Below are 27,397 nucleotides of genomic sequence, written 5' to 3' on the forward strand. Positions count from 1 at the left end.
CTGAATGATGGCTATGAGGGTTCATTGTGCTATTTGTTTATTTGCACATCTGCTTGAAGTTTTTCATAGAAAATAAAGAAGTTTGGAAAAGATTAAGGAATTATATTTAAAACATTAAGTGCATTCATCCAAGATTGTATGCACAGTAAAGATGCTCAGATGTAAGGAAATACAGACTATTCTTTGGTACAGTGGTGGACAAATGTATTGTGATGGTTTAATGAATAAATTAAAGTATATTTCCCCTAGCTAGTCCTCCAAAGTGCGGTTTCTACATTGGACACATCAATGATATTTTTTTATTTCAAATTACAATCAGTATCACTAACGATGTTGTAAGTTATATTCCTAGAAAAACATTCCCTGAGAGGGAATGTGTGGACAAGATGTTTTTTAGGGGGAGGGTAGAGAGGTATGCTTTTGTGATCAGTCCTAGTCGAGGAGTGAAGTAAAGAGGAGTGGGCAGAGGAAGGAGTTGAACAGTTATACAGTTGCCAAACAGATCTCATCTGAGCCAGACCCCCAACCCCTTGGGAGCTCAGAAGATGGAAGGGCTCTTCCAATATGTCCCTCCTTGAGCAGTGGGGCCAGGCCTTTATGTTTGGAATCACCCTCTTTACCGCAACTAACTTGAACTCATCCTTCAAGGCCGAGGTCAAATATTTCTGTGTCTGCGAACTCTTCCTTAAAACATCCATCCCCAGTCAGATCCAATTCCTTCCTCCCCTCTTCTTTCTCTATGAACCATACAGGGGAATAGGAAGAGCTCACATTTATAACATTTATTACGTGCTAGGTACGGTGTTAAGGACTCTACATGTGCATTTGCAGTTGATACCATTATCTGCATTTACATATGAGGAAACTGAGTCTCAGAGAAATTAACCAATTTTGCCCAGCTAAAGTCATTGAGCTAGCGAGTGGGATTTAATGCCAAGCAAGGGAGCCCATACTTACTCACTTATCACTATTATTCACTTATCACTAGCACAAACTCAATCACTGTTATGCTGGGCTGCCCCCTAGCTACTGCTTTTATCTTTGTACTCCAAGCCCTGAGCACAGTACCCAGCCTAGAGTTAGCATTTAATACATGGTGACTGAATGAATGGAAAGTCATCTGATCAGCATTTCTAGCAAATTTCATTTTAGAAACAGATCAGATCCAGATGCAATTTAATCCGGCACAAGGATGACATATTTCAAGGTAACAAGGAGCAAGAAACCCCACTAGAAGAACGATGCTTGGCTCTACTCAAAGTGGCAGTAAAAGAGACAGATGCGGGGAGTGGGCATGTAGGCCATAAATTAACTGCTAAATGGTTAAAAAGGAAAAACTGTACTTAGGTACTTGAACATAAATTTTGTGTTTGTGTGTGCATACGTGTGCATGCAGGCCTTTTGTCACCTCTTGCCTTGAGAATCATTACAAAAAGAAACATTCCACATTCCTTTTACTACACTGAATGGTGGGGGAAGACACAGGTAGAGCATGAATTTCGATTAAATGAAATTAAAACAACTTCCTGAGTCAAGAAGTATTCAAGCTAGTTGCTCAAAAGTGGAGATGAGAACCTATAAGGAGCAGTAGAAGATACAGGAATTATAAATGTTTCCATTATATAGAAAAAAACTCTTCTCCTTTTCCATTAAAATATCAGAATCTGAGAAAATACACTTGGACAATCAGTATGGGATATTAGCAAAAGGAAGGATTTGGAAGCCATAGGATTGACGCTCAAGTCTTTACGTTGCTATTTGCTAGCAACGTGACCTCAGTTTTCTTGCCTATAAAATGGGGACAACAATCTCTAACTTTTAGGATCATTGTGGAGATTTAGTAAAGTAAAATATTACTTCCTGTTCTTGATGGAAGCCATTGTTCCCACCTCTGAACTTCTATAGACATCAACATTTTGCCTGTCTTGTTTCATAGATCTCCCACACATTCTTTTTTTCTGGAGTATTTCAAAGCAAATCTCAGACATGTCAGTTCATCTTAAATATTTTAATTGCAAGGATTTCTGTTACTTTACACCAAAAGAAACCCCAATGTAATCTCCTGGTGAAAAAAAAAATAATTGTTTTGCACATCTTATTCAGTTTGGTTAACGTATCAAGGTTAACCCTAATGGGTTCACTGGATCACTCTTCATTTCTGTGCTTTGTGTTAGCCCTTTGAATATACTAATTATGCCTAGCGTTGTTATACTTTGGAATTAGATGCATGTCATATTTGCAGTATCTTAACTGTTAGAGTGAGTGGTAGTAACAGGTGAATCTCTTCCTGGTTTTGAAACATTGATTTACAAATTTGGGCAGTCCTAATTCATTTGCAGGACTTTTTTCTTTCTTCTTTTTTTTAAAAACATCTTTATTGGAGTATAATTGTTTTACAGTGGTGTGTTAGTTTCTGCTTTATAACAAAGTGAATCAGCTATACATATACATATATCCCCATATCTCCTCCCTCTTGCGTCTCTCTCCCACCCTCCCTATCCACCCCTCTAGGTGGTCACAAAGCACTGAGCTGATCTCCCTGTGTATGTGCTGCTTCCCACTAGCTATCTATTTTACATTTGGTAGTATATATAAGTCCATGCCACTCTCTCACTTCGTCCCAGCTTACCCTTCCCCCTACCCGTATCCTGAAGTCCATTCTCTAGTAGGTCTGCATCTTTATTCCCATCATGCCCCTATGTTCTTCATGACCTTTTTTTTTTTTAGATTCCATATATATATGTTAGCATATGGTATTTATTTTTCTCTTTCTGACTTACTTCACTCTGTATGACAGATTCTAGGTCCATCCACCTCACTACAAATAACTCAATTTCATTTCTTTATATGGCTGAGTAATATTCCATTTTATATATGTGCCACATCTTCTTTATCCATTCATCTGTTGATGGACACTTAGGTTACTTCCATGTCCTGGCTATTGTAAATAGAACTGCAATGAACATTTCGGTACATGACTCTTTTTGAATTATGGTTTTCTCAGGGTATATGCCCGGTAGTGGGGTTGCTGGGTCGTATGTTAGTTCTATTTTTAGTTTTTTGAGGAACCTCCATACTGTTCTCCATAATGGCTGTATCAATTTACATTCCCACCAACCGTTCAAGAGGGTTCCCTTTTCTCCACACCCTCTCCAGCATTTATTGTTTGTAGATTTTTTGTTGATGGCCATCCTGACTGGTGTGAAGTGATACCTCATTGTAGTTTTGATTTGCGTTTCTCTAATGATTAGTGATGTTGAGCATTCTTTCATGTGTTTGTTGGCAATCTGTATCTCTTCTTTGGAGAAATGTCTATTTAGGTCTTCTGCCCATTTTTGGATTGGTTTGTTTGCTTTTTTGATATTGAGCTGCATGAGCTGCTTGTAAATTTTGGAGATTAATCCTTTGTCAGTTGCTTCATTTGCAAATATTTTCTCCCATTCTGAGGGTTGTCTTTTCATCTTGTTTATAGTTTCCTTTGCTGTACAAAAGCTTTTAAGTTTCATTAGGTCCCATTTGTTTATTTTTGTTTTTATTTCCATCTATCTAGGTGGTGGGTCAAAAGGGACCTTGCTGTAATTTATGTCATGGAGTGCTCTGCCTATGTTTTCCTCTAAGAGTTTTATATTGTCTGGTGTTACATTTAGGTCTTTGATTCATTCTGTGTTTATTTTTGTGTATGGTGTTAGGGAGTGTTCTAATTTCATTCTTTTACACGTAGCTGTCCAGTTTTCCCAGCACCACTTATTGAAGAGGCTGTCTTTTCTCCACTGTATATTCTTTCCTACTTTATCAAAAATAAGGTGACCATATGTGCATGCGTTTATCTCTGGGCTTTTTATCCTGTTCCATTGATAGTAGCATACTGTCTTGATTACTGTAGCTTTGTAGTATAGTCTGAAATCAGGGAGCCTGATTCCTCCAGCTCCGTTTTTCTTTCTCAAGATTGCTTTGGCTATTCGGGGTCTTTTGTGTTTCCATACAAATTGTGGAATTTTTGTTCTAGTTCTTTGAAAAATGCCAGTGGTAGTTTGATAGGGATTGCATTGAATTTGTAGATTGCTTTGGATGGTATAGTCATTTTCACAATGTTGATTCTTCTAATCCAAGAACATGGTATGTCTCTCCATCTGCTTGTATCATCTTTAATTTCTTTCATCAGTGTCTTATAGTTTTCTGCATACAGGTCTTTTGTCTCCTTAGGTAGGTTTATTCCTAGGTATTTTACTGTTTTTGCTGCAGTGGTAAATGGGAGTGTTTACTTAATTTCTCTCTCAGATTTTTCATCATTAGTGTATAGGAATTCAAGAGATTTCTGTGCACTAATTTTGTATCCTGCTACTTTACCAAATTCATTGATTAGCTCTAGTAGTTTCCTGGTAGCATCTTTAGGATTCTCTATGTATAGTATTATGTCATCTGCAAACAGTAATGGTTTTACTTCTTCTTTTACGATTTGGATTCCTTTTATTTCTTTTTCTTCTCTGATTGCTGCAGCTAAAACTTTCAAAACTATGTTGAATAATAGTAGTGAGAATGGGCAACCTTGTCTTGTTCCTGATCTTAGTGGAAATGGTTTCAGTTGTTCACCATTGAGGACGATGTTGGCTGTGGGTTTGTCATATATGGCTTTTATTATGTTGAGGTAAGTTCCCTCTATGCCTACTTTCTGCAGGGTTTTTATCATAAATGGGTGTTGAATTTTGTCGAAAGCTTTTTCTGCATCTATTGAGATGATCATATGGTTTTTCTCCTTCAATGCAGAACTTATTTCAATGCTTGCTTCAAGGATATTTCATGGAAAGTTTTCCAGTTACTGCCCTGTACTGTTTGGAGGTGCCTTGGGGCCCTGCTCCTTTGTTTGCCTGAGTTTAACCTTCACCTCCATATTCTCTTAATCTGGCACATTAAAAAACTTGATCCACAGTGCACTTCAAGCTAGTGTTCTCCTTGCCAAGTCCCCTGGGCTCTCCTTCAAGGTTTTCTACTCTTTGTAATATCCTCAGGGAGATTTGTGTGCCTTTACTGACTGCCTACTCTGTTCCAGCCCTGCAGATCCTGATGTTCCAGCTATTTTTCAATTATGTGGCATTTCATATAAATGAGGTGCATATAACTTGTAAAGTATTATATAAAAATTGGCTAACAATATTACCACAGCCTTCCCCTCCCTCTGAGATCCCTTAACCGAAGTGGGCAATATACCATAACACTGGAAGAGCCTTTTTGGGAAGTTAGGAGACCTGAGTTATGGTTCCAGATCATTCCTTAGCATTAGTTTAAAAAAATTTTATTGAGTACCTAGTGGGTGCCAGGTACCCAGTAGGGTTCTAGGTTTAAAAATGAATGAGATGGGCCTTGCCTGAAGAACAGGGACTGTATTTTAACCTTCTTTGTAACTTCCTCTGGGACATGATTTGGTCCATGGAATCTATCTTATAAAGGCTTGTCTGAGCCCACAGACCAGGATTGAATTTCAAATCCTGTATTTTAAAGCCTTTCACTACATTACACCAACCATCCCATTTCCTATATTTTCTCATAATTCCCAAGCAACCTCTTTCACCTGGGGATGACACCAGAAATTTGCATAAGCAAAAGAAAAAAAAAATCAGTAAGGGTCTGCATTAGTCAGTATAGGTGCTGTTACACTATGAGAGCAACTCCCAATTTTCAATGGCCCAATCAGCAAAAGTTGTTATTGTTGGGTCTTTGTTGCTACACGTGGGCTTTCTCTAGTTGTGGCGAGTGGGTGCTACTCTTTGTTGTAGTGTGCAGGCTTCTCATTGTGGTAGCTTCTCTTGCTGCGGAGCATGGGCTCTAGACGTGCGGGCTTCAGTAGTTGTGGCGCACAGCCTCAGTAGTTGTGGCGCACGGGCTTAGTTGCTCTGAGGCATGTGGGATCTTCCCGGACCAAGGCTCGAACCCATGTCCCCTGCATTGGCAGGTGGATTCTTAACCACTGCACCACCAGGGAAGCCCCAAAAGTTGTTTTTCTCACTTATGCTGTGTGTCCTTCCCAGGTCAGCTTTGCTGCACATGGTCTTTGTTCTGGGACAGAGGCAGATGGATCAGTCTCTATCCTGAATGTTGCTGGTCATCAGGGCAGCAGGAAAGGAAATCATAGTGAAGCACTCTGACTCAAACCTTGCAGCTTGACTCAAAGCTTCCACCTGGAGGTGGCTCATCCAGCCACTCCCATTTCACTGACTAATGCAAATCACATAACCAAGCCTGCTGTCGAGGGACTTGGGGAAGTAAAATCGACTCACCCCCTCCCTTCCCCCGGAGACATAGGAAATGTTTAGGAACAATAATATGGTCACTTTACCCTTTCTTGGGTAAACTTTCTTGGGTAAATTCTCACTCTACCACTCTCAAGCTACTGAGCTTCTGTATTTCGTCTTCTTTAAAATGGGGACAACCACCTCGTAGTTTTGCTCTAATGAGTAAGTGAAAACATTTGCCAAGGGTCTATCATGTTCCTAATCACACAAGAAACGCTCAATAAATATTACCCACTCCCCACCACTCTCCACCCAGCATTGGGGTTTCTTGATCATTCTTATTCAGCCCATTAGGCACAGAGTAGGTCAATAAGTTCACAACTTGAAATCAAATAATTGCTTCTTAAATACCATGTTTGTACCCCGAGTTTCAGGATCCTTCAGGTTGCAAATCTTGGCTGCTCTTTCCTACTCACCAGTTTCCTTTCATTCTATGATTCCAAAAGATGCTGCTTACTCACAGGAAGAGAGGAGATCTCCTCTGCTCCACTGTACTTGAACATCTTCTGACTCACTCTTCCCAGCACCACCCAAGTTTCATCTTCACCATTGCTTGTACGTAATGTAAGGACTTTATTTAATCTATGCATTTGTTCATGTTTGTTCAGCTGCCTCCATGCTGTTGTGTCTTTCATTATGCTTTTAATTAGCTCGGTTGATTCTGAGAGTGGAGGTAAGCCAAGGTTTGAGCCAGGTAGTTACAAGGAAGATGGATGGGAGGGGGTGTTGGGGAGGTAGGTGGTATGAGTGCACTAGTGCAAATTCATTGCCAGAGCTACGAAAAAAATTTAGGCTTCTGCCTTCTATTGGGGAGAAATAGTCTAAGTTACCCCTTTCTTGTGAGAATGATTAAGCAGTAGAGTGTTTGGGAAGGATCACATTTTGCCTTACTGATAAAATCTGAGGTTAACACCAAGCTCCTAGAGGGCAGGAACTCAATTTATGGATGGTTTACGTAGAGAGATATAGTCTAGATTCATCAGTTAGTTCTTTTCATCAGCCACTAGTGTTTAATGACCACTTATAAGACTGTAATTTCTGTGGCCTCTACTTTTCTCATACCCACCCAACCTCTTTGCACAGGCTTTCCTCCTGTACCCCAAATTTTCTTTCTTTACTCCCAGGCCTGCTTCTGTCTCTATGGCAAACTCCTACTTATTTAGTCAGACTTAGCCTTAACTTTACCTTTAAGAGTGAAGCTTTCTTTGGTGTCCCCATCCCCATCCAATCTGACAGAGTTAAGCCTTGCTTTTTTTTTTGTTCCCATGGCACAAGTACAAATCTCTACAAATTACACAGGCATTAACTTTTGACATGTCTGTTTTTCCAGAAGGCTAGGAGCCCATTGAAGGTGGGAAATTTATTTATCCCCTTTTGATTCCCTAGTGTTTAGCCCAACACCTGGTATAGAGTCGTTGTTTGATAAATGATTCTTGAATGCTTTTTAACTATGCAGAGTGACCAACTCCTAACACCCAAGTGTTATCATTAAATAGCAGTTAGTGGTGCTGAGAGCTTCCCAGTGGCCTCTGTATTTTTAGAAAATCTAATACATGAAATATCAAGTATTATATAAAGATACCCAGGGAACCTGGAAGGCTCCTTCAGGGCTGGGAATGATAGGAAGGGCTGTCTCATGTTTTTCTCTCTCCCCTTTGCAGGTCTTGGCTCATTTTAAATTCATTTCTCATTTTCTGCTTTCCTCTTACCATAAATAAAGAGGGAGAAAGGGTCGGGTGAATCCTCATTTGTCTAAAGGCGGCTGTGGGTCATGTGAAGTGTTGAACACCCCACTGCTGATGCACAGCCAATGCCGAATCAAGGTTTTGTAGGGCTATCGCAGTCCAGTTTGGGACTGTGTTTCTTTTAGGGAATTTATAATACAGGCGAGGCTGGGAAAAGATTGCAAACAACACAAAACAATAAAACTTCTATCTCATTGCTTTGAGCAATCTATTTCTCTTAAGGATCTGTCCCCTGAGTTGGATACCATTGTCTCTTTTGCAGGCTCACCTGCTCCACACTCTCCCTCCCAGACCACTCTCATCTCCAGAGACTATGAACTACTCTTCTGTGCTGACGCTCGACCTTGTCCATAATGATGATTGTCTTTGGCGGCCTTTATTTTACGGCAGCCTGTGCCTGATCTCTTTTGCTACATAGCTATGATTATAGTTCCTATTTAATAGGCCAGGAAATGGAGACTAAGAGAAACTAAATAACTTGACGTAGGCACACAGGAAGTAAGATGTAAAACGTGAGATTGAACCCAAGTCTGTCTTCTCAATCTGAGCTTTAAGCTTTTCCTGCCCATCCCCAACCCCGCCCCCGCTGTTCCAGAATCCCCCTTGCTTCTATGGCCCTTACAACTTTTTTAGGGGCGGTGGGAGGCGGGGTACTCCTCAGCCTTTGACATTCTGGGGCTTGTGATTCTTTCATTCTCAAAGACTGCTGATCCCAAGCCCCTGGCAGCTATCCAGAAACGTCTTTCTACTCTCTTATTCCATCATCGGCTAACTCCACTCAAGTGGCTCAGAGAGATTCCTGGTTTGGGACTTTGATAACCTCGATTCCCAGTCTCAGGTTAAAACCTGGTGACTGTTGGCCTCAGTTTCTTCTTCTGGCAAATAGGTATAGTCTCAGTTTTGCCCATCTCCTTAAATGCATGACCCAGACTGTCCTTCAGTACCCTTCTGCTTATAGCACCACTCAGATGATAGTGGGCTTTCAGACCTAAAGGGCTGAGAAGAAGACAAGTGTTACCTGTGTTATAAAGGATCCACCCAGTGGCCCAACAAAGAACCAGGAACTTCCAATTCCCTTGGCAACTCGGTAGAAAAGGGAAATTCTATCCTTCTGTCAGGCAAGCTGGCAAGGGTGGCCACTTCTATCTCCCTTATCACAGTGTACTGTAATTATCCATTTGCTTCCCGCTAGACTGTGAGTTCTTAAAGTATAGAGACTGTATCTCATTTATCCTACTGACTGCTACCAGCCTGGTCCAAGCCATCATCCTGCACCTAACTAATGGAGCCTCTGGCTTCCACCAATGTCCATACACCATCTACTCTTAGCACACAGCCAGGGTGATCTTTTGAAAGCACGAATCGGATCATATCACTCCTCTGTTTGAAGCCCTGTGGTGGTTCCTCTTTAGCCAAGATCCTTACAATGGCCTACAAGACCCCACTCTCTGACCTTATCTCCTATTCCTCTCTCATTTGCTTACCCGGCACCAGTTGTCCTGGCCTCCACTATTTTTAACACTTCCAGGAATACTTTCACTTCAGGGCCTTTCCACTAGCTGTTCCTTCTGCCTGGGACACTCTTTCCCATACAACGCATGGCTCACTCCCTCACCTCTTTCAAGTTGCTCATTAAAGTCACCTTATGAATTGGGCTCTGCCTGATGGCTCTATTTAAAATCCCATTCTGTAAAACTGGAATTGGAATAGCTGTTATGAATCTACCTTCATTTCTCTTCCACTAAGTCTTCTTTGCCAACCCTATTACTTTGCTCTGAGTCTAGATTTTTTTGGATAACTGCCCCCTCTTTTCCTCTAAATATTTTCCTTTCTTCCTTCCTTTTGCTCCAGTGCAGATCTAAGGCCATTCACCTATATAAATGCATGAGTTTACTTGACGAAAGAGGTGAGGTGTACTGAAACAGAAAAATATGTGTTCTCAGCTGAGGAGAAGCTGGAAAGGGAGTTGGACTCAGAAGACATTAGGTTTGAGTCCCGGCTCAAGTTTTTAGCCCTCTCAGCTTCAATTTCATCAGCTGTAAAAATGAACACAGGAGTCCTACCTTAGGGACCTGGTGAAAGCACTGAATGAGAGGTCAAGTGAAAGCACCTGGCATGTGGTCTCTACTAGCTGCAGAAGGTTGGCTTATTCTCCACTGAAACCCCAGCACCTAACACATGGTTCAGTTGAAGTAAATGAACACATTATTGATGAAGCAATGGTTGATGTTAAAAAAAAAATCCCACCCCCCTACCTCCAGTTTTCCTCATACCTCTTACCCTGGTCTATTTTTTTTCCCCGCACTGAACACCTTCTATCACACCAAATTCTTTTCTTGTTACGTTTATCATCTTTCTCTCCATACTCAGATGATAGCTCTAAGAGGGAAGGGTATTTCCACCCTGCCCCACTCTTCTATTCACTGATCCAACCCAAACACTAAAATAGTGTCTGACAACCTTAGTAGCGATCAGCAAATATTTGTTGGATGAATGAGTGAATGAATCTTTTAATATTCAGAATCTTGCTGGAGTCTTATGTAGAAAAGGAATATAGGAGTACTTTGAATCCTCAGTGCCTAGAAATGCTTGGTAAATGGCAGGTGTTCAATGTTTGCTGAAGCCATTGGGTACTCAGCTCTTTACCAGAGGTCTTCATCTATCTATATGAGACTACATCAAAAGAGGTTCCCAAGGTCAATTCACTCAGGCCTCTCCTTTTCATCTCGTCCAATCAACCTAGTATTCATCTAACAAATTATCTGAGTTTCCAAATATTGAGTACCTATTATGAGTTCAAAAGCATGCTTGGTGCTATATGTGACTAACGCGAAGAAGCAACAGCAAGTAATAAGTCTGAATGTAATTAAATGTGAAATTACAGGGAAGCTTTGCAGTGCTGATACTTTAGAGAAAGAATCAGTGAAGACGGACTAGAATTAAATTCCAAAGTTCACAAGTCGCCCAACTACCCTTCTAAGCGCTCCACCTGTTGACAGCAAGGACCATAACCTTGGCAGCAGCTTTAGAATCAGAAGGTCTTTCAGTTACAAATCCTTTGTTTTAAGGAGTAGGAAACCAAGGCTAGGTACGGGAGAGGCCTCGGAAGAGATGGGTCTAGAACCCGGGACTTGTGACGTTCTGGAAGAAGTGTCCTGAAGGCCCAAGGTGCCTTTGTGGGGGTCGTAGAATCCGTGGTGCCCAGTCTTCCGGAGAGGCTAAGGTGCCTATCGCTAAGGTGAGGTGGAGGAGGTTAGCGGAGAGGTCACAAGGCGCCATTCCCCCGGAGGACGGGACTCTGGAATCCCTGGGCAGGATCCCAGGCAGAGGTCCCTGCTGTCCTCAACTAAAGAGCCGCCCCCGCCGCCCTCCCTCCCCGGCCGCCACTCTGAGGAGCAGAGACCTGGTCCAAGCCATCATCCCCGCCCCAAGTCGCTCGGAGGTGCCGGCGGCTGGCTGATACCCGCAGCATAGAACCAAGGCCCCGGGAGTCCCAGGGCACTACTTGTTCCAGCGGAAGGATCACAAGCGCGTTGCCACGACTGTGACCGCGGAGGAGTCGTGACGCCGCTGACGCCGTGCCGGTGGCGCAGCGACGTCGCAGGAGGCGGGGGCGGGGGCGGCGGCAGCGGCGGCGGCGGCGGGGGCGGGAGGGGGAGCGGGTTGGGAAGTAGTTCCGGGTGCGCGGCCCCGGATGTTGGCTGCTCCCGCTGCCGCCGCCGCTCTCGGCGCTGCTCCGGGCCTCGGCCGCTCGCACCAGGCACCGTTGGGACGTTTCCCGGGGGGGCGGAGACGCACACAGCGGCCGGGGGCTCGGCCGGGCCGTACCGGCCTGCGCAGCCTGAGGTGAGCGCCCGCTGCCGGGGTGGTCGGGCCGGGACGGCGGGCGAGGAGGCGGGGCCGGGGCATCTCCCGGGACGGAGGTAGGGGCTGCCCTCCTCGAGACGCCGTCTCCCTCCTCACAGCCGCGGTCGCGTCGCGGGGCCGGCGGCGGGCGGGGCGGGGCAGGGGGCCCGGGCCCAAGCTGAGGCCTGGCGGGCGGCGAGGGCTGTGTCGCTCCCTCCCCCGCGGCGCTTCTCAGCTGCTGCTGCTCCTCAGCGGGGAAGCGGCGGCTCCGCACCTCCCGCCCCTCCCCCAGGCGGGGCCCGGGGGAGCCAGACTGAGTTCCCGGGGGCGTAGAGTCCGAGGACAGTGGCCGTCTTCCTTCCGTGACCTGCCTCTGGCCTGGACTAGCCCCCTTTCCCGGCACGATGCAGCTTCTTCCTTTCAAGCTCCGGGGTGCTTTTCGGCCGGCGAGGCGGCCAGTATCTCGCGCATCGGGGGTGCCCTTCGGGGTGAGGAGGCCCGTGCGGGGGCCTGCGTTCCCACCCATCCTGTCGCCGTGTCCTTTACCGGCATTGGGCAGAGGCAGCCGTTCCATGCGGACGTGTTGCTGTCCTGTGTGTGTTGCATCCTGCCCACGTGGTAGGGTGTTCCCCCCCCCCCTCCATTTTTGCAGCTAGTGAGGAGGGAGGTTAAAGCGGGGTGGTTTTTACTCTGATTTCCTCCGGGTGGCGTGGAATGTGTTAGGGTCATTTTGCTTTGCCGAGGCGTACTGTTGGTCAGCTGGAAGAAGCAAGACTTGTAGTCTCTGAAATTGAGACCAGTAGGGGACTTGGTTTCATTGACATCTTCCTCCTCTTCCTTTAGCTCTTGTTCTTTTCTTTACCATTTAATCCTAAAGAGAGAATAATATGCTTTAGCTGCTGATGCATTGAGGTGCATAGTTTTCACTTCTCCATTTTACTTTTTCTGTGTATGATTGGCGAAGCGTTTTCTTTTCTGTGTTGTGCAATCCACGTCTCAGTTGTTCCTAGTTGGATTCCTGAATGAGCTGAGTTGGGCTGGCCAGGGAGTTAGAGATTGGTGGGCATCTTCCTTGTCTTTTCCTAACATTTACTTTATTTTTTCCTTCTGTTTTGTTTGCCAGTGAAGCAGGCGTGCATGTCATGGATGTGTTACGTGCATAGCTCTTTATTTGCAAGGCAGCACTAGGTAGTTTCACTGAGTCACTCATTTCGTGGGAGCTCTTTTATTTCACTTTTCCTCTCTTTCTGTTGAGTATCATTGCACTCTCTGGTTTTTGAAACTGTTTTGAAACGTGTTTTGAGTAGTTTCTTTCCTTAATGTCTCTTCCAGGTTAAGGTTTCCATCTTCCTGTGTTTTGCTCTTTTGTGACCACAGATTGCTCCCTTAACTGGGAGCAGGACACGGCAGCAGTGAGAGAAGCCTTGTATTCCTCCTAGACTTTAGCAGATATTTATAGAAAAGCAATAACTCCTCTCTGTTTTTCTCTTTGGGTAGTATCTAGAGATTTGATTGAATTTTTTAGATACCTGTTTTCTTTTTGTGTTCTTGGAGTTAAGGTGAATCATTTTCTTGGTTTTGTGCTGCTGAAGGTGCTGGGGTCTTCCTCATGCTTTTATTAGGTTTTTTTTTTGGATGGGGTCAGGACATGTTTATTTTGGCTCTTTTTGATTCATTAGTTTGGTGAAATGAAAAATCCTCATATTTTGAAGTCACTTTTTAGATTCCAAAATGGCCAGTTCTCACTTTTTCTTGGTTTTTCACATGTGCATTCTCTTTAAGTGTATGTTTGTTTTTTCTTTTATCTGGTACAATTGTTAGTATATTCTCTTTCTAGGTATGTAAAATAAAAATATTTAAATACAGATTCTGTCCGCCCTCACCATGGTAAGTATGGGTGGGGCAGTGGAAAATAGAGAATGCAGTTCTGATACATTCTGAGGCATAGTTATTTAGTTAAGTCAGCATTTGTGTACTTCTGCAAAATACAGTGCTACGTGTGAAGTGGTCTGTATGAAGAGACACAAGGAATAAAATATGTGGTCTCTTCACACTTCTGTTGGGGAAACAACATGTAACATGCATCATTCATAATTCCAAGCAACATCAAGCTCCTGGTTGGGATAACAGTGCAGCCAAAGTCAAAGGTATAAGTGAGATTTGGAAAATTTGGAATTTTCAAAGGGCAAGAGATGTATTTAGTTAAGGGGTATTTGCAAAGACATAGACGTGGCAATGTACAAAAGATATTGAGCAGTTTGACTGGCATAGGGAATCTGTATTGGTGAATAAGAATAAATGAGTTTAGGCTTGGTGAGTGTGTATTGGTGGAGGACCTTATTAAGGATATAGGGTTTAATTTGATGGGGTACCACAGTGGGTTCTAAAGATTGAGAGTAAGATGATGCATATTGTTCCTGAGGAAGGTTTTCATAATTAGTTGAATGTCCTGGAGTAGGAAGACTGACTAGAAGGCTCTTGGAGAATTTTAGGAACAAGATGATGAGAGTCTGAGATAAAATGGTGATGTTTGGAATAAAATAATAGCTAGCATTTATTGAGTACTGTATGCCAGGCACAATGTTCTAAGGTATTCACATGTATTTAACTCATAAAATCTTCATAATAAGGTCTTATTATTCCTATGAAGAAACCGAGTTACAGAAAGGTTAAGTAACTTGCCCTAAATCCTATAGAGAGTAAGCAGCAGAGCCAGGATTTGAACCCAGGCAGTCTTGCCTTTGAGCCTATGCATTTAATCTTTATATTGTCCTATGAAAGGGTGTATAGAATATATAAGAGGATGTATGTTTGAGTAAAAATTAATTTGAACTTAGTGATGATTGAATGTGTGCCAAGGGAAGAGAGCAAATTAAACATTAAAAGATTAAAGCCTAGAATCCTGGGAGAATGGCTGATAATGATGAGGAAATTAGGAAAGCGTCACTGTGAAGATAAATGAGCTAAGGTGGGTTATGGTCAGCACTTCGATTGTATTCAATCAAGTTTTCAATAAAAGGCTAGTCTTCTGCAACTCCCGATAGCCTTTTCTCCTTGCTGGTTTTGCTCTGGAAATGCAGGCTAGTTTAATATTAATCTAAGCACAACAATTAGAAAAACAGATCTATTCAAAAGAAAAAATATATAGGAATTATTTTGGTTGAGTCATACCACTGCTTCCCAACCTTAGTGAAGATAAGATTTGAATAGAGGAATCCTGTAGTATATCACTATAAGATGAACAGAGATGCAATGTAGATTGTGCACTTACCAGGACTGTATTTGGTAGTAAAAAAAAATATGTGAGTAGATGAGTGTTGGGAGGTTAGTAGCATGATGGCGAGAGAACTTTGAGGTTTGGAACTGTGGGTGACATTATAGGCTAATAGGTAAAGCATTCTGAGAAGAACCAGGAAGTACATCAGTGCCACAGAAGCCAAGGATAGGAAGGATAGTGTGGTAGACAGTATCAGATGTAGTCTCAAAGTTCAGAAACAATCATCATGATGAAAAGACTATTGAACCAGGAGGTGATTTATAACCTTAGAATTTTGAAAGGAAGGATAAGAAGAGATGCCAGATTTGCTTTCCGCAGAAGGCTTTGTAGAGATTTTGTGGTCTGGTGTGGTAATTCTTAGTATTTTCTCCTATTGCTTCCTCCAGTCCCATTCTTGTCCACATGTCCAAGCTACTCAAATATCAGAAAACTCACTTTTTTCTTAAAAAAAAAAAAGAAACGTGTTCTAAAGCCAGTGATTTAATACTTTCTCTCACACTTTTTATTCTTTTTTAAACAGTTTTACTGAGATAATTCACATACTATACAATTCACCCATTTAAAGTGTACATACAGTTCAGTGATTTTTAGTATATTCACCAAATTGTGCAGCCATCACCACAATCATCATCCCAAAAGAGAAAGTCTGTAACCATTAACAGTCACTCTCCATTTCCCCCTCATTCCCCAGTCCTAGGCAACCACTAATGTACTTACCATCTCTGTAGATTTGCCTATTCTGAACATTTTGTATAAATGGAATCATACAACATGTGGTCTTTTGTGTCTGGCTTTTTTCACTTAGCATAGTGTTTCAAGGGTTATCCATTTTTGTAGTATGTATCAGTATGTCATTCCTTTTTATTGTTGAATATTCCATTGTATGGCTCTACTACCTTAAGTATCTACTTATCAGTTGATGGACATCGGGGTTTCTTACTCTTTTAAAAATCCTCCCTATCTTCATTTTAATCTTCACCCTGCCAACTCCATCCCTCTCATGGCTTGTCTTTTAGATTATAACCTCTACTATGCATTCTGCTAGGCACTGGGGATATAAAGATGAGTATGACATGGCTTTTGAACATTCATATGGTGTGTTTATGGTTTACATATGTTTTCTCATGTGTTATCTATTTTATCATGCAACAACCCTGTGATGTAGGCAAAGCGTTTTTTAAGATGAGTAATTTTGAAGTTTAGATTAGGTGACTTGCCCAAGATTGCCCAGTTAAGTCAGTGTTGGAGCAATTAGATCATCTTAGTGCATGCGCATTGCTCTTTCCACTTCTCTATGCTGCTATTCTAACTTAAAGGAGCCTCTTGTGAATTCCTGGAGAATTAGAGAGTTGGAAAATCCCCTTGCTTAGGGAATCAGTAACTTGTAATGTTTGATCTTCAGGACATAAAACGAGATTTTTTTCTTACTTCGTTCTGTCACTTGTTTGTGATTTAGATAAGTCATTTCATATTTCTGCCTTTCTTTCAGAACTTTACTGGGGATTAATGTGATGATGGTGATAGTGGTAGTGGTAATAATAATAGCTAACATTTTCTGAGGCCTTAGGATGGGCTCGAAAGTGTTCTAACTGTTTTTCATTTATTATTCATATAATCCTCACAACAACTCTAAAAGGTAGGTTTTTTTGTTATCAAAAATTTATAGATGAGGATACAGGCATAGAGAGGTTAAGTAACTTGCCTAAGGGTATGTAGCTAGGGATGGAAAGAACCAGGATTTGAACCCCTGCAGTCTATTTTCAGAACTTAGTGACTCTTAATCACTGTACTGTTAACTGTGTTATGAATTAATAGAGGGTATTATTTCAAGTAAGGATATGACCAGAATATGAAGATTGGATTTTGAATGTAGTTGGGGAAACAAACAGCAAAATTAAGTTGACATTGCATCCACATTTCTTTTAAATATCAATCTAACACTTCAGTGTACAGAGATACGTGTTGTGTAGGCATCCAGGTACATTTTTTTTCTGTTTATCCCTGCTAATAGCCTCTCAACTCAGAAACTGCATTATTTTCAGTGCTCTTCACTGTCAGCTTTGTTAGTCATTAGCTTTCCACATTGTCGCTATTCAGAAACCTTGGCTTAGGACAGCTGAAGCTTACTTTAACCTCTCCTGAGCCTCCCTTTAACTGTGAATCTTTGTTTTCCATTTTGAACAGTTAGCCTTTCAGTCCTAGATGGAGGTACTCTTTACCTCCTCCACCCCAAAACTCAGAAAACACCACAGAGGCATTTTATAACAACGGTCAAAAAATTTGACCATCTTATTTGGCAGAACTGGATTTTAGTGCACAAATAACAAGAACCAAAGCACAGTGTTTTGGTTAAAGAGATTGACTTATACTGAAATTGGAAAAGGCATCTGCTATACAGGATTTTGGATTTAATAGAATTTGTTATAACCAGATCCACTGAGCATTATTACTGTGAGCCATCTGCTGGGACATGGAAATAGCTTTGTTATATGGAACCCGATGTATTTATATTTATAACAATGGCATTCTACTTATTTTAAGTAATCTTTTGTAGTTACGTACCTTGGCTGCTATTTTACTTGGTATATCAGCTGATAACCTGAGAATGCAATGTCTTTCAAAGTGGTTATTACTTTTCTGTAGAATTGAGACAAAACAACAAATGGAGAGCAAATGAGACTCATATATGGTGTCAAACTTTAATGCTGTAACAACAGAAAATACTGGGTAAGTATGAATATGATATAAGCTAATGAGGACCATTTTCAATAAGAACTCTTTGGCACCATTAAGTTTAGTTTCTAGTAATTACTAAACTACTTTGGTTGCTCTAAGAATTTTACTGTAAATCTAAAGTGATTTCATTTTGGTATAATCAGACCTACATTAACACTGCTCTGTCTGACTTATTTCCCATCAACAGGTCTGTTGTGGGATGCAATAAGAGAAACTTGTTAGAACATAGTCCTAGAAAACTCTTCTGAGTTGAATGCTAACAATTTGGAGATGGGCAAAGTCCTTGGGTGGAAGTGTTTAGAGAGAGTCTAGAAACCTGGCATGTTGACTGTCTTTGTTTGGGCTGCTGTAACAAAATGCCACAGATTGGGTAACTTATAAACAACAGAAATTTATTGCTCATCGTTTTGGAGGCTGGAAAGTCTTAAGATCAAGTGCCAGCATGGTCACCTTCTGGTGAGGGTCCCCTTCTTGGGTCATAATTGGCACTTTCTTGCTGTGTCCTCACATAGTGGAAGGGGCAAGGGATCCCTCCTGGATCTTTTATAAGAGGCTAGTCCTATTCATGAAGGCTCTGCCCTCATGATCTAACTACCTCCCAAAGACCCCATGTCCTAATATCGTCATCTTTGGGGGTTAGGATTTCAACATACAAATTTTGGAGGGACACAAACATTTAAACTGTAGCATTGGCTATTTTTTCATTATTTTCAAATAATATATATGTCATGGATTCCATTGAAGACTTGACTGATTATCCTAGGATGACCCTGTGTGTGAAGGAGACTTTATCTAGTAACTTAGTTTTAGCTAAAGTTTTTACCTGGAGTACAAAGCTAAAACGTGTAAATGAATTCTACCTAGATGGAGTCCTGCCCAGTGGTATAGTGGTGTCAAGGATATAAGACTGATCTTCTGATTGATTGGTAAAGTGTGGTGCCAGTGTCACCTTATTAAACATTTCAGAAGTTGGAACTGGCTTTTTCTACGGCTGAGACCTGGCCTTACTGTGAAACATAGATTTATGAGAGCATGGATGAAGGGAGGAAGACTGCTAGAACTCATTAATAACAATTTCAAATTCTGTTTGTTTACAGAGAGATGGGATTGGGAGGGGTGCAGTATGGTAGAAAGAAGTTATTAATATCCTAGACTTTGGCTGGTGTGTATATGGGTGCTTATTAAATTATTAAAAAGAACTAAAAAGTTTCTGTGGCTTGTCTGTAGAACTTTGGGAAATTAATTACAGACACAACAGTCAAATATGCTGCAGTCAGGAGCAGGTTGACTCTTCTGAATGAAGATGGAGCAGACTGTCATGGCAGGAGATAAACCATATATGGCATCAGTTTTTGCTAGTGTGGTTGGGTCTGTGAATCTGTGACATGCTTTACTTGTCTACCCTGTGTAAGGACCTGTTGATGGTATTGTCTCACGTGTATATGTAGATAGTAATCACCATCAGAAATGGCGTCTTTGTGTATCAGGGAAGTCATGTTTTATGTCTGTTATAGGGCGTGTGTGCGTTGGAAAGATTTCCACCTTAATTTGAATAATACTTTATGAAAAGCTTTTTCTCTGATCTATTAGAAAAACAGTCCTGTGATATAGGTAAGGCAATAATATTCGTATTCCTGTTGATAAATGGAGAAAATGAGATACAAGCTAAGATTGACTTAGTGTCACTTAGTTATTTAATAGAGCAGAGACAGGAGCCTAGATCCTGCATTCTGTCTCTAGTCTTGTACTTTTTAGTAGAAAGCTGACAAGGTTTTTTTTTTTAAACTTACATTGCGTTCTTATTTATTCATTGATTGATTGCTGCACGTGGGCTTTCTCTAGTTGTGGTGAGCGGGGGCTGCTCTTCCTTGTGGTGTGCGGGCTTCTCACTGGTGGCTTCTCTTGTTGTAGAGCACAGGCTCTAGGTACGCGGGCTTCAGTAGTTGTGGCACGTGGGCTCAGTAGTTGTGGCTCATGGGCTTTAGAGCGCAGGCTCCATAGTTGTGGCGCACAGGCTTAGTTGCTCTGTGGCATGTGGGATCTTCCCGGACCAGGGCTCAAACCCATGTCTCCTGCATTGGCAGGCGGATTCTTAACCACTGCGCCCCCATGGAAGCCCAGCTGACAAGGTTTTTATGCAGCACACGCTTGGATTTCTGAGGTAGAAATTAAAGTTTAAGAACCCCAAAGGACCTGGGCTCCTTGGAGCATTGTCTTGTGATAATGTCAGACTAGGGTACATACAACTGTTGAGAGCAGCTTCTTCCTTTGTTAAATTTGGGTCCATTTCCAGTAATTGGATGTATTTTTACTTGAACTTGCATTCTTTGTGAATTCTGGAAGTGAGGAGATGGAATCAGAAGGGAAACTTTTAAGGATTACTAAATAGCAGATTTGGTCTTATTATTATGAAAGTATACATCTATAAAAATATAGAGAATGAGGAATTGTATCTGGAACATTTAGAGATTGAGGGTGCTTGGGTTACTGCCATAGTGCGAACATATTGTTTTTTGCCGATGGGCAGGAAGAGTGACAGTATATAAAGAACTTATAACTACACAGAAAAAAAGACTGGGAAAGAAAGCATCACGTTGGGTAGTCTTTATTTTCACCTTTGAACCTGTTTATATTTTCTATAAGTTCTCTACAGTGAGCATATATCATTTTTATAGTCTTCTGTTTTCTAGTCTTTAAAAAATAAACATGTATGATTTTTATGGTTCAAATGAGAATTTGGAAAAATGTGAATCGTAGCACTTTTGAAGAGTAGTTTAAACACTGGTGCTATCAAAGTATTTTGCTTTTTAGGCAGTTATGTTAATAAATCAGTTTGATAAATTATTTGATTATAATCTTATAGGTCAGGTTGTGGGTGTATTAAGTGTTTTGGGTTTTTCTTTGTAGAAATTGGTCATTTAGCTCTGGTGGTCAATAAATTAATTTTAGTCCCCCAGAAGCAACCAGGAACTTAGGTTTACATATAGTAATTACTTATCAATAAATGACCTAAAAGTAGCACTCTGACTTATAGTGAAAACTGGATTTAAGAACCTACTCATCTGCTTTAATTTCCTTGGCAGACTTCTAATAAGAAAAACCAAATTGTCATTGATTCTTTAAGGTACTTGTTTTCATCTGGGGACATTGGACTCAGTTTCTCTCATTCATTTGCTCATTTATTCACCATGTGTTATGTCCTGGGAACTGTACTAAATGCTGGGGACACAAGTAGCTGATAGGGTCCCTGCCATCAAGGACTACAGCTTTTGGTTTGGGAGAGACATCAGAAGAGAGATCCTAGGCATATGGAGAGACCCATTTTTTCTGTTTTTCTAGTTTTTAACTAAAAAGCAGCATGACCAGCTTGTTTGAAGAATTTAATGCTTTTGGTGGTGTGGTTAGATGGCTTTAAGAGGAGCTGATGGTTTCATAATTATTTTTCTGACTCCAAAGTATTGAAAATCCTTGATCTAGAGAATTGCCTTATCTAAGGAGCGTTGTTTACTGAGGTAGATGACCCAGGCGTTTATATTTATATCCGATTTGCTTTGGGAGCATAATTAAGAAACCTGTGTTGATTCTTCTAGGATGGAGACAGTGTCTTTTGTTGTCTTTTATTCTCTCTACTGTTGATCCTTGAACAACAAGGGTTTGAACTGCACAGGACCACTTGTAGGAGGATACTTTTCTATTGTGACTATGACAGTACTACACGGTCCATGGTTTGAATCTGCCGATGCGGAGGAACTGCAGATATGGAGGGGCAACTGTAAGTTATACTCGGGTAAACCCCCATGTTGTTCCAGGATCAACTGTACTAGTAAATGGAAGGATATTTCATATTTGAGCTTAACTTTAAGAATATTAACATCGATACATTGTATCAAAAGTTACCTTTTGTCTAATATATATATGTATGTATGTCTATATATGTAATATATAGATATATAGTAGTTCCTAACATCTTAAGAGTTAATCTTTTATTCAGGCCAGCGAGATATCCCACTAAAACACTTGAGAAAGAGTCATTCGCCTACTCTTAGAACACCTGTAGTCACCGATAGCCGTAAGGTAGCCTGTTTGTTGTTAGCTCTAATTGGGGCAAAATTTGCTTGTAACTTCATCTCTTTTTCCTAGTCCTTCTCTGCAGAACATTAGACACCTAGTTTGCCTTCTTTGACAAGATAACTCTAAATACATGAATGCGATTGTTCATTCAGCAAATATTTTGTCAGCACCTACATATGCAAAACATGGTCCGGGGCATTGTGAGAGATCCAAAGGTAATTAAGAGGCATAGTCTCTTCTCAGAGAACTGATACAGAGAAAGTCATGGGTTTGTTGAAAAGAGTGGTTTTGCTTATGATGATCAGGAAACTTCTTGGAAACAATAATGTTTGAATTAAGATTAGTGATGGGGTCGACTAGGCTGACTGCATAATCAAAAACCTAGAGATGAGGAAGAACAATGCAAGTTAGAGGAGTAGCAAGAGGCCCAGCCTGGCTGTTTGACAAACTATCCTCAAGGATATTGAAAATGTTCATTGTTTATTCTCAGCGCCTGGAGGAGTGTTCGTAAATAATAGGTGCTCAGTAAATATTTGTTGAATGAATGAATGGTTACATTTGGGAAATACTGAACAACTTCTTGAAGAGTGATAAAGCGCTTTAGGATATTGAACACTTTGATAAGTCCCTTAGAGAGAAAAAAAATACTTGACTCAAACTTACTTGATTATGGAATGCCTGTTAACAGCTCTGGAAAATATTACACTGAGTCTCTACGGTAGAGGAGACAGGGAATGCTGGAAAGTGTTTTCTTCACGCTAAACACACCCATTTTCTTCATTCTATACTTGACATTTGGCTTCTAAACTCTTCACTAGGCTGATTTCCCTCCCTGCAAGCATTCTAGCTCATAAGTGTTCTTAAAACGTGGTACTCAAACAGAACACAATACTCCAGTTGTGAGCTAACCAGTGAAGAGTGAATGGGACTGCTACCCTCGTTGATCTGGATACTGTTCTTCTAATGAACCCTAAGACTGTGTTTTCGTTTTAGCAGCTGAGTCACTGTCTTGGCTCATATTCAGTTCTCATATTAATTTACAAGAAGTTCTTTGAGTAGATTCTCTGATTTCCTATTAGTAGAGCTAACACATGAATGCCCATTTTTTTTTCTGATTGAGTCTAGGTTGTTTTCTCAGAAGTACTAGTGATTCTTAAGTTTCCTGAAATCTGAGAAAGAAAAGAAAAAGAATTAGTTGTACAATGCTGGAGTAACATAAAAGTCCATCACTGCTGAGTATACTCAAAACTAGATAAAATATAATGAATCCCTCTATACCCATTACAGATTTAATAATTATTAAGCTGTTTGCTGTATATGCCTCAACTATCTTTTGCTTAAGTGTTTTAAAGAAAATCATAGGCATTGTCTTTTCACCCCTACAAACATCAGTATGCATCTATAAAAAGTATAGACATTTCTTACATAACCATATGCCATTATTGTAGCTAACGAAATTAACAATATTTCCTACTAGTGTTATCACAATATCCAGTTCATAATAAATGTGTCCTTGACTATTTGTGTCTTTTTACAGTCGGTTTTTAATTGAATCAGGATTCAGACAAGGTCTACGCATTACATCTAGTTGTTACGTTTGTTGTCTCTTTTAGCCTAACACAGTTCCCCCCTTACTTTTTGGCATAATTTCATTGTGTCCACTTCTTTGACCTTTCCTGTCTCTATACCAAGTTCTGTTACTGTTTCTTTTGAAATAGCCCTAAGAGTTTTCCTTCATTTACAGGAATTCAGCAAACATTTTGGACTGTTATGTACAAAACATGTCCTAGGCATTATGGGAGGTAGAAAGGTTAATTTGACATGTGCCTGGCCTACTAGGAGGCCTGCAATCCAGTGGCAGAGACAGGTACATACAGAAACAATACGAAAGAGATTATTTGCCTTCGGATGGGTCATGCCTTGATTATATATCCTCCCATATATTTTCCTGGAAAATGCTGCTAGTGGTATCTTCTTAGTACATTACTTCAGGCATGTCCTGATCAGGAACCCACAGTTGATTGCCTTTTGAATCAATCCAAACTATACTGTTTTGGGCCTGGCACTCAATGCTCCACTAATTCCCACCTTTAGTGGAACGTGGAACTTCTCAAGACACAAATATCCTTTTTTGGACCAAATTTATATTGTCATGTAGAATTTTCATTTCTCAAACAAGATTATAGATATTTTGAGAGCAAAAATCTTGTCTTCTTTTTCTGTATAATATTGGAAAGCTTAATAATTAACTTTTGGAGAGTCCTGGCACATATGCCAGTAGGGCTGTTCTTCCTGCCTACTACCTTTCCAGAGACAGAGCTTCTGCCAGTTAGAAGTAAATAATCCAGGGGCTTCCCTGGTGACGCAGTGGTTAAGAATCTGCCTGCCAACGCAGGGGACACGGGTTCGAGTCCTGGTCCGGGAAGATCCCACATGCCGTGGAGCAACTAAGCCCGTGCGCCACAACTATTGAGCCTGCGCTCTAGAGCCCGCGAGCCACAACTACTGAAGCCCGCAAGCCACAACTACTGAAGCCCGTGTGCCTAGAGCCTATGCTCCACAACAGTAGAAGCCACCGCAATAAGAAGCCTGTGCACCACAAAGAAGAGTAGCCCCTGCTCGCCGCAACCAGAGAAAGCCCACATGTAGCAACGAAGGCCCAACGCAGCCAAAAATTAAAAATAAATAAAATAAAATAAAAGTAAATAATCCAGTTCTGGGTCTCTTCTTTTACCCCAAAAGCCTCCTTAAAAATAGAAAAAAGCCCATTCAGTGGTCTGAATCACATAATGGCAGATACATGGTTTGGATGTTGCCACTTCCCCATCACCATGTCCATGGCAAACTACTAATTTCTTGTTTTTAGACATGACCTTCGCAGTGTAGCACTTCAGGCAGCTACTACCTATCGAGTATAATTGGCAAATGATATGAAACCTTTCTGCTATCCTTCTCCTAAACCAATAGTTCCTGAATTAAGCTGTGTATCAGAATCACCTGATACTTGTAATGAATAGATTTCCTAGGTTTTGCTCTAGACTGTTGAATTAGGATTTCCAGGAATTGGATAGAAATGATTCTTATAAAGTTGGCCATGGTTTGTAGACTTGCTTTGAGGACCAGGCAAGTAATTTTAATTTTGTTAAACAGCTCTAGGAGTGGAGACTATAGCTGCCCATCTTTTTAGGTGTATAGCATCTCATTCCTCTGACAACCAATATGTTGTTCTGACATGTTCAATTTATTTTATTATTTTTTAAATTAATTTATTTTTGGCTGCGTTGGTTATGCTTTGCTGTGTGCGGGCTTTCTCTAGCTGCGGTGAGCGGGGGCTACTCTTCATTGTGGTGCGCAGGCTTCTCCTCTTGGTGGCTTCTTTTGTTGCGGATCACGGCTCTAGGCGCACAGCCTTCAGTAGTTGTGGCTCACGGGCTCTAGAGCGCAGACTCATTAATTGTGGTGCATGGGCTTAGTTGCTCCGCGGCATGTGGGATCTTCCCGGACCAGGGATTGAACCCATGTTGCCTGCATTGGCAGGTGGATTCTTAACCACTGCACTACCAGGGAAATCCCTGATATGTTCAATTTACATTTCAGAGATATGGTAGGATCTCTTGCTTTGAATTATACCAGGCAAAGCACATGCATCAAATGCCCAAGATAAAGATATGGGATCCAGAGAGGTGGCATCTTGGTTTTCTAAATATAACTGAGATTAAATTTAAAGCCTCAGAACCCTTCAGCCCTCTGGAAACTTATTCTTTCTCTGTTTAGTGAATACCTTTAAAACTTTAAAATGGAAGAGTTCAACATTTTTGGAGTAAACAGTCTTTTGAATTTTTCATACTTCATGTATATTCATTAAAGATGATTTAAACATATAATGTGATTTAACTTCATACACCTTTGTTAGATTTTCCATAAAAGTACACCTACAAGTTGGGGAAATGTTCTTTATTAGACCACATGATTTGATTTTGAGACTGGAAATTGTGGTTAAGTTATTGAGCATAGTAGAGAGACTGAAGTTTCAGGACTATCCAGTGAGTTAATGACAGACCCAGAAATAGAATCCTGTGTTATTTGCTTGAGTTATGATTTGGTTTGAAGAGGGTGGCCTGTGATCTGCTTACATAAATTTCAGGAAGTTAGGTTTGGGGTTTGGAAGAAGTTACAGCTCTGTGATGTTTGGCCAAGAAGCTCCCCTCACTCACATTTACCACCTGTTTTATTGACAGCAATCCTAAACTATGGAGGGTAAAGAGACAGTTCAGCCTTACACTTCCTACTCCTACAGGAACAGTCTTATAAAGCTGAAGCTGATTGTTGGTTGGCATGCTTTTTTTCATCTTCTGTTATAAGAGAATAACAACACCTGGCCCTAGTGTTGTTTTTAGGAAGAGAGGGTTATAACCTAAGTAGTTGATATATAGTGTTAGAGTGGTTTCCTATAGAATTTTTTCAGGGTATATAGAGGTGTATACATAAGTGTATCTTCATTAAACATGTTTAATTAATAAACAGTATGGTTTGGAAATGGTGGAGCCCACCAGAAAACAAACTTTCTTGAACCACTAATGGTTCAAGGGGTTATAGATTTCAAAATAATTGCTATAGTAGAGTTGCTTTCTGGTGAAGTCATTACTTTTACTCTCCCCTTTTCCATTTGTGGGGTGCGGGGGGCACTCATATGGCACTAGTGAAGCAGCAGCTTACAGAACAAGAGAACATTTTGTGTGTGATGGTTCTTAAACTTGCTCTTTTAAAAAAACCAAAGGAACCCCCCCAGCTTTATTGAGATAAAATTCACATACCATATAATTCACCTGTTTAAGGTGTAAAATTCAATGGTTTTGTTTTTTTATAAATTTATTTTATTTAGTTTTGGCTGCGTTGGGTCTTTGTTGCTGAGCGTGGGGGCTATTCTTCGTTGCGGTGCACAGGCTTCTCATTGTGGTGGCTTCTCTGGTTGCAGAGCACGGGCTCTAGAGCACAGGCTCAGTAGTTGTGGTGCACGGGCCCAGCTGCTCTGCAGCATGTGGAATCTTCCTGGACCAGGGCTCGAACCCATGTCCCCTGCATTGGCAGGCGGATTCTTAACCACTGTGCCAGCAGGGAAGCCCCAATGTTTTTTTTTTTAACATATTCATAGGGTTGTGTAATCATTGCTGCAGTCTAATTATAGAATGTTTTCCTCTCCCTCTAAAAGAAACCCCACACTCATTAGCAGTCAATCCACTTTACCTGCCTCCCCAGCCCTATGAAACTACTAATCTAACTACTAATCCATAATCTAACTATTAATATAAATTTGTTTTGGACATTTGATATAAATGGAATCGTGTAATGTGTAGTTTTGTTACTGACTTCTTTCACTTAGCATGTTTTCAAGGGTCATATATGTTGTAGCACGTACCATTCCTTTTTATTGCCAA

General features: G+C 41.0%; 1 protein-coding gene across 9 annotated transcripts in view; it reads left to right on the forward strand.

Moving 5' to 3' along the window:
* Positions 1 to 11,738: 11,738 nt before the first annotated feature.
* FOXJ3 (forkhead box J3) overlaps positions 11,739 to 27,397 on the forward strand; it is a 130,839-nt gene continuing 115,180 nt past the window's right edge. For 7 of the 9 annotated variants that reach the window (XM_073791271.1, XM_019938004.3, XM_019938008.3 and 4 more), the window contains exon 1: positions 11,739 to 11,878. The gene's annotated coding sequence lies outside the window, so the exon portion shown is untranslated. Of the gene's footprint in view, positions 11,879 to 17,798; positions 17,883 to 27,397 lie in introns of all 9 variants that reach the window. The other 2 variants (XM_073791251.1, XM_019938006.3) reach the window with 2 other exon arrangements.

Source organism: Tursiops truncatus, chromosome 1 (genome assembly GCF_011762595.2).
Source record: "Tursiops truncatus isolate mTurTru1 chromosome 1, mTurTru1.mat.Y, whole genome shotgun sequence".
Classification (NCBI taxonomy): domain Eukaryota; kingdom Metazoa; phylum Chordata; class Mammalia; order Artiodactyla; family Delphinidae; genus Tursiops; species Tursiops truncatus.